General features: G+C 40.5%; 1 pseudogene; it reads right to left on the bottom strand.

Annotated features, from left to right (window-relative positions):
- Positions 1 to 11,136: 11,136 nt before the first annotated feature.
- Positions 11,137 to 11,655, bottom strand: LOC130833250 (60S ribosomal protein L23a-like; annotated as a pseudogene).
- Positions 11,656 to 14,366: the final 2,711 nt, after the last annotated feature.

Below are 14,366 nucleotides of genomic sequence, written 5' to 3' on the forward strand. Positions count from 1 at the left end.
CTCCCTCAAATCTGAATGAGATTCTTGCTGGGTAGAGTATTCTTGGCTGTAGGTTTCTCTCTTTCAGGACTTTCAGTATATCCTGCCATTCCCTTCTGGCCTGCAGAGTTTCTGTAGAAAGGTCAGCTGTTATCCTGATGGGTTTTCCCTTATATGTTGTTTGTTGCTTTTCTCTTGCTGCTTTTAATATTTTTTCTTTGTGTTGAATTGTCATTAGTTTGATTAATATGTGTCTTGGTGTATTTCTCCTTGGGTTTATTCTGTATGGGACTCTCTGTGCTTCTTGGACTTGGTTCATTATTTCCTTTCCCATGTTGGGGAAGTTTTCCACTAGAACCTCTTCAAATATTTTCTCAGACCCTTTCTTGTTTTCTTCTTCTTCTGGGATGCCTATAATTCGAATGTTGGTACGTTTAAGGTTATCACTGAGGTCTCTGAGGCTGTCTTCTAGTCTTTTTATTTTTTTATCTTTTTCCTGCTCTGTGGCGTTTATTTCCCCCATTTTATCTTCCAAGTCACTTATTCGTTCTTCTGCCTCAGTCATTCTGCTGGTTAGAGCATCTAGAGTATTTTTAATTTCAGTTATTTTGTTATCCATTGCTGTTTGTTTTTCTGAGTTCTTATGAACTGTTTCTTGTACTTTCTCTAATTTGTTATCGAGATTTTGTATCATTTTTACTATCATGACTCTAAATTCTTTTTCAGGCATTTTTCCTATTTCCTCCTCATTTATTTGGTCTTGTGGGTTTTTTTCCTGCTCCTTTGCCTGCATGGTGTTTCTTTGTTTCCTCATGGTTGTCCAAGCTTTTGGGGTTGCTTGTCCTGGTGATAGAGGTGTTTATAGAAGACTGTCCAAGCCTCAGACTAATGTCCAAGTATTGGATTAGACGAATATTCAGTCTAGGAAACACATACATGTATAAGACACACAATTATTGAATCTGTTAGGACATAAGGCTCTAGAAAGACCTGACAGAACCCCAGTGTGCTATCAGATATTCAGAGAGAAACCCAGCAGAAATTGACAACTGAAACAGAACAAATCAGAGACAAAAGCAAAAGCAAACAAACAACAAAGAACACCCTACACATACAAACATCAATCCAGGGAGATTTTGTAAGCTAGGATCAAATATAGAAATGAGCTGGAGTACCACCAGAGAGAATGGAGATTCTCAGAATGTAATTAGACAACTGTACTAAGAACTAAGATAAAGACAAAAGCCTAATATTAATACCAAGGCAGTGCATCATCTGGAGAATAGAGCAAGGAGTCTGAGCAGACCGATAGTGTTGCTTATAAGTATGTTAAGATAAAATACACTTAAAATGGCTGGAAGAAAGGGGAACAGAAGAGCGTAATGTGGTTGGAAATATGCAAAGAGAAAGAAAGGAATAGAAGTGTATAAAAGAAAGGGATGAAAGGAAAGTATGAAAGATATTTTGTCCGTACTACCAAAAACTTAGCTAGATATAGAAGTATTTTAAAAGGCAAAAAAAAAAAAAAAAAAAAAAAAGAGTAAAAAATATCCTTAAAAAATTATGTTGTAAAACTTGTAGATCCCTTAGGGCTAAGATCGTATTTAATAAATCAAAAAAAAAAAAAAAAAAAAGAGAAAGGAAAAAAAAAAAAAAAATCCAGAACTGATCCCCGCATGGACCAGTTCAATAGGTATTGATACTACTATTTCTGTTTCCTTAGCGTCTCAGCTGTAAGTGTCCTTCTCCTTGCCTTGGGTTTTTTTTTTTTTGCGTTATTCTGTGACCAGCAGAGGTTCCTTTATTGTTCGTCTGTAAGCCTCGGTGTGTGGGGAGGGAGAGGGTACAATAGTGGCTCCTTCTCCTGGGAGTGAGTGAGCAGTGGCGCACTGTTGCTTCAGTCAGGCTTGGAGGTGCCTGTTGCAGAGGGTGCTGGTGGCTCAGGTGTAAACAGAAAGTCTTAGAGTTGGGCCTCTCTCGGGGTTTTTTCTTTTTGATGCTGGTTTTTTTTTTTTTTTTTTTCTCGGCAGCCTCCCTGCTGCTGGCGTTGCAAGGAGTTTTAATCTAGCCCTGCCCGAGCGCCTGAGGGTGCTTGTTATCCCTGAGTGCCTTAGGTGGCCCCACAGGGCGTCTCTCCGCTGCCTGTTGCAGAGGCGCGGAAAGAGAGGGAGAGGCTATGCGCGCGGCTCCTCCCCCCCACCCGGGAGCCTGCAGCCTCCAGCCGCCATCATGGCCGGGCAGCTCTCAGGGACCGGCACTCCTCTCCGCGGACCTCCTCCCTCCTGTCCTCTCGGTCCGTCACCCTACCGGCAACAATGTTTCTCCCCCTGAACCAGCTCTCCGGTTCCCACGCTCCCGCTCCTGGACCCTCCGTTCAGCCGCGAATCGATGTCTCGGTCCGGGAACGCTGAGCTGCACTGCGGACCCTCCGTATGTTTCTCACTCCCTCCCGTCTGCCACAGCTCCGCCGCTTCACCCTCTTTGAGCCCTTGTAGATGCCTCCCTACCGGCTATGTCAGGTTCCCCGCAGTCCTTTCTGGTGTCCGAGGCCGTCTGCTGGTGTTCAGCTGGTTCTCTGTGGGAATGACTGCGTCCTTCCGTGCATTCCCAATGCATCTGTGGAGAGGGATGCACTCCACGTCTCTCTACTTCGCCGCCATCTTTTTCTCTCTCCAAGTCATTGATTTCTTTTGCATTAGAAATGGCCTTAAAATATTGAAAGTAATCATTTGCCATTAAGAAACTGAGGCTTGTGTTTGAACCCAGAAGCTAATTGTGTAAAAGAACTTCTACTCTGCATTCAAAATACTTGCTCTATGGTAGTCACCACAAGAATTGTGGTTGGTGTTACTAACTCCTTTAGATTAATTAGAACACCCTTTTATGAATTTCCTTTGTCTTTTTTTAAAAGACTATATTTTTTTAGAGCAACTTTAAGTTTAAAACAAAATTGAGATATACAAAGACTTTCCATGTACCCTTTGCCCTTGTGTAAATAGCCTCCCCCATTATCAATATATGTACCCAAATGGCACATTTTTTTTAAAACCAAAGATGACCTAGATTGACACCTCATTATCACCGTAAGTCCATAGTTTACCTTAGGGCTCACTCTTGGTGTTGTACAGTCTCTGGGGGTTTGGACAAATGTATAACTATATGTATCCATCATTACAGTATCATACAGCTATTTTTTAAATTAATTAATTAATTAATCAATTGGCTACGTTGGGTCTTCAGTGCTGCACACGGGCTTTCTCTAGTTGTGGCGAGTGAGAGCTACTCTTCATTGTGGTGCACAGGCTCCTCATTGTGGTGGCTTCTCTTGTTGGGGAGCATGGGCTCTAGGTGCATGGGCTTCAGTAGTTGTAGCATGTGGGCTCAATAGTTGTGGTTCATGGGCTCTAGAGCACAGACAATAGTTGTGGCGCATGGGCTTAGTTGCTCTGAAGCATGTGGGATCTTCCTGAAGTAGGGATTGAACCTGTATCCCCTGCATTGGCAGGTGGATTCTTAACCACTGCACCACCTAGGAAGTCCCTCATACAGATATTTTACTGTCCTAAAAATCCCCTGTGCTCTGACTGTTCATCACCTTCCCCCCACCCCCAGGCACCACAGATCTTTGTATTGGATCCACAGCTGGCTTTTTCCAGAATGTCATATAGTTGGAATCTGATAGTATATAGTCTTTTCAGATTGACTTCTTTCACTTAGTAATATGCATTTAAGTTTCCTCCATGTCTTTTCATGGCGTGATAGCTCATTTCTTTTTAGTGCTGAATAATACTTTGTTGCATGCATGTGTCAATGTTTATTTATCCATTCACCTACTGAAAGAAATTTAGGTTTTCTCCAAGTTTGGCAATTATGAATAAAGCTCCTATAAACATCTGTGTGCAGGTTTCGTGTGGACAGAAGTTTTCAACTCCTTTGAATAAATACCAAAGAGCACAATTGCCAGATGATATGGTAAGAGTATATTTAGTTTTGTAAGAAACCTCCAGTCTGTGCCATTTTCAATTCTTACCAGCAATGTCTGAGCGTTCCTGTTGCTCCACATCCTCACCAGCCCTTGGTGAGATCAGTGTTCCACATTTTGGTCATTCAAATAGGTGTGTGGTGGTATCTCATTGTTGTTTTAATTTGCATTTCTCTGGTGATGTGATGTGGAGCATCCTTTCATAGGCTTACTTGCCGTCTGTACATTTTCTTTGATGAGGTACCTGTTAAGGTCTTTGGCTGAGTTATTTGTTTTCTTACTGTTGAGTTTTAAGAGTTCTTTGTATATTTTGGATAACAGCCCTTTATCAGGTGTATCTTTTGCAAGTATTTTCTCCCAAATTGTGGCCCGTCTTCTCGTTGTCTTGATATTGTCTTTCACAGAGCAAAAATGTTTAATTTTGACAAAGTCCAGTTTGTCTTTTTTCATTTATTGATTCTACTTTTAAAAAATCTAATATGGTGTTTTCCTTTTGATTCATGATGTGCTTTCTAGTTTACAAACATGGCTGTGAATACCCATGTCACATCACAATACCGCAGAGAAGAAGCACCCCACCTTCCCTCCTGCCTCTTAGACCTCAGGCCCATGTTTGGGAGCCAGCTCTCTGGAGCATGGCCAGCCTGTTCCTCCCCTGGCATAGTCAGGTAAGAAGCCTGTTTTAAATCATGCTCTTGGGTAAACTGAGGTCAGTGTATCAGAATGGCACTAACTACTTGCCAGAATGATTTTGCACACACACAAACCTATGATTCTTTTTTTCTAGGACTTTTTCTGAGAAAGGAAAATTGTACAAATAATCATTTTATAAACTGTTAGATATAATTCTGAAGAGCTACATGTAAATGGGAAAGTTGAAACTATTTCAAGTGCGTCAGGGGAGACTTTCTTTAAAAAAGGAAGAGTCAGTCACTAATTGAGCACTTTCTCAGTTTGGAATTTTGTGTATTAGGGCCCTTTAAAGCAAGGCACACCTTGATTTCTAGGACATCAGAAAACTATTTTTAAAAGTAATATTCACATGCTAGGATATGGTGAATTTTAGTATTTTATTTTTCTAGATTTAATTTGTAGAAACCTTTGGGAGGACAGTAGAAATTAATCTAGGTTTTGAGGACAGAGAAGTCTTTTTCAAATTTTCTCATCCTTTGGCATTTATATGAGGACAAGTCCTTGGGGAGGGGTTCAGGGTGGGGAAGGTTCATTGTGCCTCAGGGAAGAGCCTGCACTGAGCCTGCCAGGGGGCTTGGAAGAGCAGAGGTGGGTGTGAATGGTGTGGGCCAGTGATAGCAAAAATATTTCAGCTGTGGAACCCATTTTTCAAAGGAACCATGCCCAAAAGCCTAACAGAAACAAAAGCCATGCCACTGTGCCTGAAGCACACCAAGGAACCTGGAGTCCTAATGATACAGGTCAGTTTTGAGCATAGAGTTTAATGTGTGTCACTGATTAGAGGAGACCAGCTGGGTCTTCCACTTACCACCTATGTGACTTGGATTAACTGCACTGCCTCTGTGAACCGCAGGGCCCTAATGTGTGAGATGAGGGTGAACCTCTACCTCTCCAGGATCCCCAAGGGTTTAAGACACTAACAAGGGTACTGTGCTTGGCAGAGGCGCTGCACATGAGAAGACTCAAGCAACCATTGTTCCTCCTCCACCAACCAGGTAGCTTCCCACCTGTCCTGAAATTTCCATCTAAAAGATCACAAAGTTGGGGGGATTGTCTTCAGAAGAAACTATTAAAATAGAAATATTGCCTCTGAAGAGGAAAGGGACCTGTAGCTTCGTCTCTGGGCTTTTAAATTTTTATTAATTAATTAATTGGCTGCCTTAGGCCTTTGTTTCTGCATGCGGGCTTCCTCTAGTTGCCACTAGCTAGGGTTACTCTTTGTTGCGGTGCTCAGGCTTCTCATTGCAGTGGCTTCTCTTGTTGTGGAGCATGGCCTCTAGGTGCGTGGGCTTCAGTAGTTGTGGCACATGGACTCAGTAGTTGTGGCTCGAGGGCTCTAGAGCACAGGCTCAGTAGTAGTGGCACACAGGCTTACTTGCTCTGAGGCATATGGGATCTTCCTGGACCTGGGATGGAACCCGTGTCCCCTGCATTGGCAGGCAGATTCTTAACCATTTTGCCCCCGGGGAAGCCCTCTGGGCTTTTTCAGTTGACACTTGGGTTTAAGAATTGAGAATCTTAGACTCATGATTCCAAACACAGATTCTTAGAACTAGAGCAGTCTGTAACAGTGCCCAGTTAATAACTTCTCTTGCAAATGTGAAAACAGAGTACCCAAGAGGTTGTTGATCACCCAAGGCTGCGGTGGGATGGCACTGAAGACTCTCTCCAGCCTGTTTCCTTTCTGAGAAAGGGGAGTGGTGATCCCTGTCCTATCAAACGCTCTGAGTGGTTTGGCTCATGAAAGAAGAGGAAGAAACTTGTAAATTGACTTTCAAATGTCAATTTCTGTTGCTCTTTTCACTGGAGGAAGAGAGTAGCAGAAAGAGTGAGGGACAGCGGGCTCTGGGATCCTGCCCAGCAGATAGGTGGCACTGCACAGAGGCACCAGGCTGGGGAGGCTGGGCCCTGCTTGAGGCTGATGAAAACAGGAGGTTGGTAGGACCTGCTCATGAAGGCTGCTGAAAAAGTGAGGAAGCCATCACAAAAGGCAAGCAGCTCCCCCAAGGGCAGGTGTGACCTGGAGGGAACTCATCAGAGTGTTGTACTTCCTGGTGGCTTTTTCTCATGGCTGTTATTCTAAAATTATGCATATGTCTCTTCCTGGCTTACATAGAACACTTTTAGATTGGAAACTCCTTTGATCACATCAAAAGTCTTAGATAAAAAAACTCAATCTGCAGGGCAGGGTGAAATTGATCCTTGACTGGTATAAGATAGGAAGTTAAGGAAATAAAGGAAGTTGAGTTAGACACGGAATTTCCTGCCTGGTAACCTAAAGTAAGATAATGTGCGCAAGAGGCGATTTCCAATGAATATGCCTCACTTCTCTGATTCTTTTAACTGAATCATTCTCTCCTTAACCCACATCCTGATTCATGAGTTGTTTCAAGTCATCGCTCAGGATAGAGGCTTAAAGGGACTGGCTTTCAAATGCTTTCAGGAAAGTTTCTGAGCCTCAAGAGCTGGGTAAATAGTTTCCCTGGTAGGGGAGATTACTGACAGTTCTGATCACTTACAAAGTAGTCTAGTCTCTGTTGGAAATATTTATGTAAGGGAAGAAGGTAATGACATTCCAATTTCTCTAGGAGAATGTAGACAAAAGCAGGAGATTCCTCACAGCTTTGCCCTCAACCACTGTGCTTCCTTTGCAAAATTGTCTTCTGGCCTCAACAATGTCTATTGCAGCCATCACAGCAAAAGAAAGGATGGTAAAAAAGATATTCCCTTGTAAATCAGAAGATTTCATGTGGTGAATTTCTTAACAACGTTTTCATGCTAGGTTCAGTAGAAATCACAATTTGAATGGACAGATTTTGGTGAATGAGGAGGGGTTATAGGAACACTTACAAAAACCATTTTAACCATTAGAAATGTTAACAAAAATAACTCCCAAATCTTGAGAGAATAGATAAGCATTTTAATCATCATTTTACAAATAACTTAGTTCTGTATAAAAAGCTGTAAGTAAATAAAAATGCAAATGGAAACACATTCTAAATGAACTGAAAGAGTTCTCACTTTTCAAAAAACCCTTAAATGAGTTTCCTTCTATCTATTTAATAAGTTTTTAATATCATATTTATTTATTTTCTCCTGACAGCAAACATGAGGTTTCTGAATCAGAGGCAGAGTGATTATTTACAGAACATCTTAGTGTTGGTTTCTCATGTCCCAGTCTATCCTTTGGGGTAGGATGAGAGTAGATGACATCTGCATGTACAAAGGAGTCCATAATATAGGAGAGGACCACTGAAATTATGAAAACTTGGAGCTTATGTAGGAACTGCTGCACAAGAGCCTCCTTCTTTCTGGGGAGGAGGAGAGAAACTTTATCTTTTAATGTAAACAAACCCTATGTTGGAAGAAAAGCAGAAGGTCCCTAGATGTTAGAGCTCTTTGGAATATAAATGTATGGCTCAGAATTTTATTACCCTTTGAAATATAAGTAAATGGCTCCAGGGGGAGAGAAACCTGTAAATCTCTCAGGAATAATTAATTTACTATTTCTAACTTCCAAGGCATGCTTACTGGTCAGTCATCCTTTAACTCAGTTTGTCATTAATTTTTTGTTCAAGAAACTCTGACTGTGCAGAACATGAAAATATTAGCCATTTGTCAGCACCGTAAAACATACTTAGATGGAATTGTATTTCCCATTCATTGACAATTGATTATTTTATCTGGAGGGCTGCACGGCATAAAAGAATAATAGAAGATAGTGGTGAAAAGTAAAACTATTATGGGAGTCATGGATGTTCACAAGTTTGGACAACATACGTGCAGGCAATGGGTAAGCAATGGATATCTCTGACCTCGTAAATTTAGAAGAGTGGGAAGAGCATGGTATCAGCTGCAGAAGAAACAAAATAATGAATGACCACATGATCAACGAATGAGAGGCTTTCAAAAACGTGGGGGTTAGAGTTAGCAGGAGTGAGAAGATGAGAGAACGGGAGGAATGGGAATGCTAAGAGGTTTAGGACAAGAGTGTCAAACTTTTTTTTTTTTTAACTTGTGAGGCTGAACAATTTCCATATATTTATTAGTCATTTAAAAAAACGTATCCTTATTTACTTATTTATTGGCTGCGTTGGGTCTTCGTTGCTGCAAATGGGCTTTCTCTAGTTGTGTTAATCGGGGGCTGCTCTTCATTGTGGTGTGCTGGCTTCTCATTGCGGTGGCTTCTCTTGTTGTGGAGCGTGGGCTCTAGGCATGTGGGCGTCAGTAGTTGTAGCTCAAGGGCTCTAGAGCACAGGTTCAGTAGTTGTGGTGCATGGGTTTAGTTGCTCTGCGGGAATGTGGGATCTTCCTGGACCAGGAATGGAACTTCTGTCCCCTGCATTGGCAGGCGGATTCTTAACCACTGTGCCACCAGAGAAGTCCCTCAAACTCTTCATTTTGGAGAAATCAAGATGGCTGAGGCCTGAAAGAAGAGCCTTAGGAGTCCACTTCAGATGAGCTCAATATTCCTAATAAAAAGGTTTGAGTGATGTCTGCTGTTGGATGCATACAGGACATAGAGGAAGGGAAGGGAGGAGGCATAATTAGGAAAGAAGAAAGTATTTAGGAGAAAATCCACACAAGATGAATTCAGTTTTTTCACCCTGTTTTCTTTAGAGTTTTGTAAGTGTCCCTGTTCAGCTCAAATTTGTAATTTTCTCCTTCAACCTTTGGAATCTAGGTGAAGGCCTAAAGAAGTCAAGAAGCAGGCAGTGGGGTTACCAGGGTTGAGTCCTGGTTGGGCAGTTATAAGGACAATCAGGACATGAAAAAGTCTAGGACAGCACTGTTACATGTTTATTTTATTATTTATGTATGTTTATTTGTATATTTTAAGTAACACATATTTTAAATTAATTATTCTTAGAGATGGCAGAATGAGTTAGAGATGGCAGAATGAATTAGAGATGGACTTAGGGATTGTGAAGGTGGCAAGAAGTAGAGAGACCAGAGCCCTAACACTGGTAAAGAACAGGGCCAGTAGGAATGAGGGAGTAAGGGGGAGAAACACTCATTTTAAGTCAAAGGAAGGGAATGCAGTGTTTTGGTCTGAGAAGAGGAACGTGAATATAGGGAAAAGTTGAGAGCCTTCAGCTGTCAATCATAACCTCAAGGTCAGCAAGAATGAGATGGTGGGAGAATGGGAGAAATGGCAGAGGCGAGAGGTTTAGGTCAAAGGGAAACACTTCAGGATTCTGGTATTAGAAGTAAAGTTCTCAGGGATGAAGAGGTCAGTGGTACCCATGCTGGGGAGTGCTGAGGAAGAGTAGAAATTAAGGGCTCTGGAGTAAAGGAGACAGAAGAAGTGGGAAAGGGACAGGTATACACTGGACAAAGTCGAGGGTGAGGAGGATATACTGGGGGCAGTGATGTGAGAGAACAGGAAGGTTGGAGGTATGCCGGGTGTCAATGTGTGTCTGTGGGGGTGCACTTGAATTGCACTTGAAGTTGAGCATGCAGAACTTGTCAACCCCCGAGTTCTAATTGGAATGTTGGTATGATAACATGATGTGATGGGTTTTTCTTAACCCACTGGCTTGCCATTATGGATTCTAAGGAGCTTCAGGTGGACAGTAGGAAAGGTTTGAATTGCAGTCTTAATACTACAGGAATGAAACGAAAGGCAGTACATCTGATTAAAAGCCATAAGAAAAAATTTACTCCCATTATTTGAATGCATTTCAAAAATAATTGTTACTAAAAAAGGTGGTTACATGTCTTTTTACCTCTTTATTTTATTGAAATTCAGGTTTCTAAAGAATCAGAGTTAAAAAAAAACCATGATATATGTGCTGTTGTCAGAGTAATCTTGTGTATAGTCCAATGAGTCTTGCTTATGGAGTTTAACAACCATTTATAATGTGACTGAAGGTAGTACTAGGGATGGGGTAGATGTGATATACATAAGAAATTCTTTTTATCTTCAGTTTCAGTAGTAAATATCAACAAATATTTTACCTAAGTACTTACAGAATACTGTTGTAATGCCCCAAATTTAAATATTCTATTACAATGTTATGATCCTTGAGGGACTTTTGCTCATCTGCAAAATATTTACACTAATCTTGTCCACTTTCAGGACAAATACTTTTTTAGATTTTTTTTCCAAAAATAACCAGCAGTAATTAATATAAATTACGGATGCCAGCATAGAAAGCTGTTCCATATCAACCCCTCCCATTGGAACTGTGCTATACTGGATCTTAATGGATTAGCTTCAAGGTTCAGGGAAACGGTTGTGGGAGAAGCCTAAAGTATTGATAATACTCAGTGTGGTTCAGTGCTGTGAAAAGACACATCAAGGCCGGCCATATGGTCCCAAGGAGCCAAATAAAATTTATTCCCAATGCTATAAGGTGTTTTGAAAGAAAAATGTCTTATTGAGAATTTCTGGGCTGAACAAAGCCTTATTTTATTTTATTTTATTTTATTTATTTTATTTTATTTTTTTGGAAACAGTGTTGCACTATTTTTTTTTTTTTTCATAGTGAAAACTTTTATATTTAGAATTAGCCAGCTGGACTCAGTTTAGATGATCCCAATTTTGTTGGCAACATCCAAAGCGTCATAATCAGGGGCCAGTCGAACATATGCCTTCTTCTCTCCATCAGGCCTGATCAGGGTGTTCACCTTAGCCACGTCTATGTCATAGAGCTTCTTCACAGCCTGTTTAATTTGGTGCTTGCTGGCTTTGACATTCACAATGAACACCAGTGTATTGTTGTCTTCTATTTTCTTCATGGCTGACTCAGTGGTGAGCGGGAACTTGATGATGGCGTAGTGGTCAAGCTTGTTTCTCCTAGGGGTGCTCTTCCGAGGATATTTGGGTTGCCTCCTGAGCCGCAGTGTTTTGGGCCATTGGAAGGTGGGTGACGTCCGGATCTTCTTTTTTTGTGGCTGTGGACGCCTTTCAAAACTGCTTTCTTGGCCTTCAAAGCCTTTGCTTTGGCTTCGGCTTTGGGAGGGGCAGGAGCTTCCTTCTTCGCCTTTGGCGCCATCTTCGTGAAAAGGGTTTCCTAGAGTTCGCACTATTTTATTATTAACAATTATTTGGGCTATTTTTTATTTTGAGGAAATTGTATTTTCTTTTTTTAAAAATTTATTTTATTGAAGTATAGCTGATTTACAATGTTGTGTTAACTTCTGCTCTACAGCAAAGTGATTCAGTTGTATATACACACACACATTCTTTTTCATATTCTTTTCCATTATGGCTTATCACAGGATATTGAATACAGTTCTTTGTGCTCTACTGTAGGACCTTGTTGTTTATCAGTTCTATATATAATAGTTTGCATCTGCTAATCCCAAACTTCCAATTGATCCCTCTCCCCTCCCCCTCCCCCTTGGCAACCACAAGTCTGTTCTCTATGTCTCTGAGTCTGTTTCTGTTTTGTAGATAAATTCATTTGTGCCATATTTTAGATTCCACATATAAGTGATATCATATGGTGTTTGTCTTTCTCTTTCTGACTTACTTCACTTAGCATGATAATCTCTGGGTCCATCCATGTTTCCATTAGGTTGTTTCCATGTCTTGGCTATTGTGAATAGTGCTGCTATGCATGTAGGGGTGCATACATCTTTTTGAATTATAGTTCTGTCCAGATGTATGCCCAGGAGTGGGATTGCTAGATCACATGGCAACTCTGTTATTAGTTTTTTGAAGAATGTCCCTACTGTTTTCCACAGTGCAAAGTCTCATGTTTTTATCAAAATCCCAGTCATTAATAAAGAACTTCCAACACTGTCCCAGCCCTGAGGTACCACAGGAAGACAATAGAGTGTGGTGGTTACGTTGGGCTTTGAGCACCTTACTCATCTCCCAATTTTAGTTTCCTTATATTTTTATACATATAGTATGTATGATAGTCCTTACCTCACAGGGATGCGCAAATCTAGTCTAAACTCATCACATGTAAAGAGCTAACATGTGTTCTTAGAATGAATATTAAGTTCCAGATTTGAAAAAAATTCTAAAGATAAAATCATGACTGTCATACAAAGAGAAACTAAACATGTACTAAAGATTTTAACTCACTGATTAATGAGAGAACCAGTACAATATTGTAACTAGTTTGAAGGAGAATTCAGAGGAATACTGAGATGAAATTACAAATAGAAACAAAACTGGTCAGTGTCTACAGAGCAATAATCAATTGCATTCTGCTGGAAACAATTTGTATTTCTATGGACTAGAATTATTTGCAAAATATCAGTTCTCTACAAGATTTTCAGAATTTATCTTGACACATATTAAAAAAGGATAAAGTTTGTATAGGGTAAAAGTTAAAAAAAAAAAAAAAAAGGTTAGCTGCCCAGAGAGAAGTAAACAAATTCTTAAATAAAAAGCAAAACTGAATAAAAGTAAAACTAAATAAAAATCAAATTGAAAATACCCTCTCCTTTTTTTCTGCCTTTGCCTCTCCTCTGATTTAGTAGCACAGAATTTAGAGTCACAAAAGAGCAAGCTCAAGCAGTTACTTATTAGAACAACAGAGTCACAGACTCAATGTCTGATGCACATTGCTGAGTCATTTTACAGATATTATAACTGTCACCATAGGAAAAAAAGCTAACTGAATGATGACCAGACTGAAGCCATGACATAAGCTGCTCCATCTTGAGCAGTACTGAATCTATGGCTAGCACAGTTCCAAGAACTGGCCTTAAGAGAATGGAATTAACACTATTGCTCATAATAATCTATATCTTTGCAGGCATCCAAATAATTGTAGCTTGTTCTGCCCATATATGTAAGTGGGCAACTAAAATTGTCAGCAAAGAGAGGCTACAGGCCAATGCTAACATCTTCCACTCTGAGAATATGGAACCCAATGTTAGCATGAAGAAGTTACAGAAGATGGACTTTCACCCATAATCCCATAGAAATGGAAAAATGTTCTAATGAAGTAGGGATTCATAAGCAGTGTTTGGCAGGAAAGAGCCCCTTTTGTCCTGTCACTTTAGCAAAGCTATATTGTAACTAATGTTAGGCCAGGCACCACCACACTGTACTCATCTCCAGTCCAAGCACACCTTTCAAATCTTTTCATCACACAATACCTTGCCTAAACTGTTGGTTCTTTCCCAGATCAAAGAAGTAAAAATGAAGAATAAGTAATTAACAGATAACGAGATCTTTTCCTTTCTTCCCCTTTAGTAATCTCGTGAACAAACTATGTGAACAAGGTAGCATCCAAAGAAAGAGCACGAGGAGTAGATAAGCCTGTGCACAGTGGGAGATGCTGATGAGTCTGGGCCCCTGTCTCCATGACTAACTGAGATGCCTTCCTCTTTTCCCTTTAAAAACTTTCACAACTGAGCAGAGTCTTCGGAGTTGGTTTCAGGGACATAAGTCTGCCTTCTCCCTAGATTGCTGGCTTTTCTGATGAAAGCAACTTTCCTTTCCACCAAAACTTGCCTCTCAAGTATTAATTTTCAAGGGACCTGAGTTCAGTAACATAAACTTCTGCATTGGAGAGGTATTTGAGCAGGAAGCCTACTCAAGACACTGGACCAACCCCACCACAGGGGGCAAAGAACAGAAACAAGAGGAAATACTACTAGGCATCATAGGGAAAGGAAACAGCAAATACTATAAATTAGACAAAATAAGAAAACAATGAAATACCTTGCAGGCAAAGGAGCAAGATAAAAACCCACAAGACCAAATAAATGAAGAGGAAATAGGAAAATTGCCTGAAAA

The sequence above is a fragment of the Hippopotamus amphibius genome, chromosome 12 (assembly GCF_030028045.1).
Source record: "Hippopotamus amphibius kiboko isolate mHipAmp2 chromosome 12, mHipAmp2.hap2, whole genome shotgun sequence".
Taxonomy (NCBI): Eukaryota; Metazoa; Chordata; class Mammalia; order Artiodactyla; family Hippopotamidae; genus Hippopotamus; species Hippopotamus amphibius.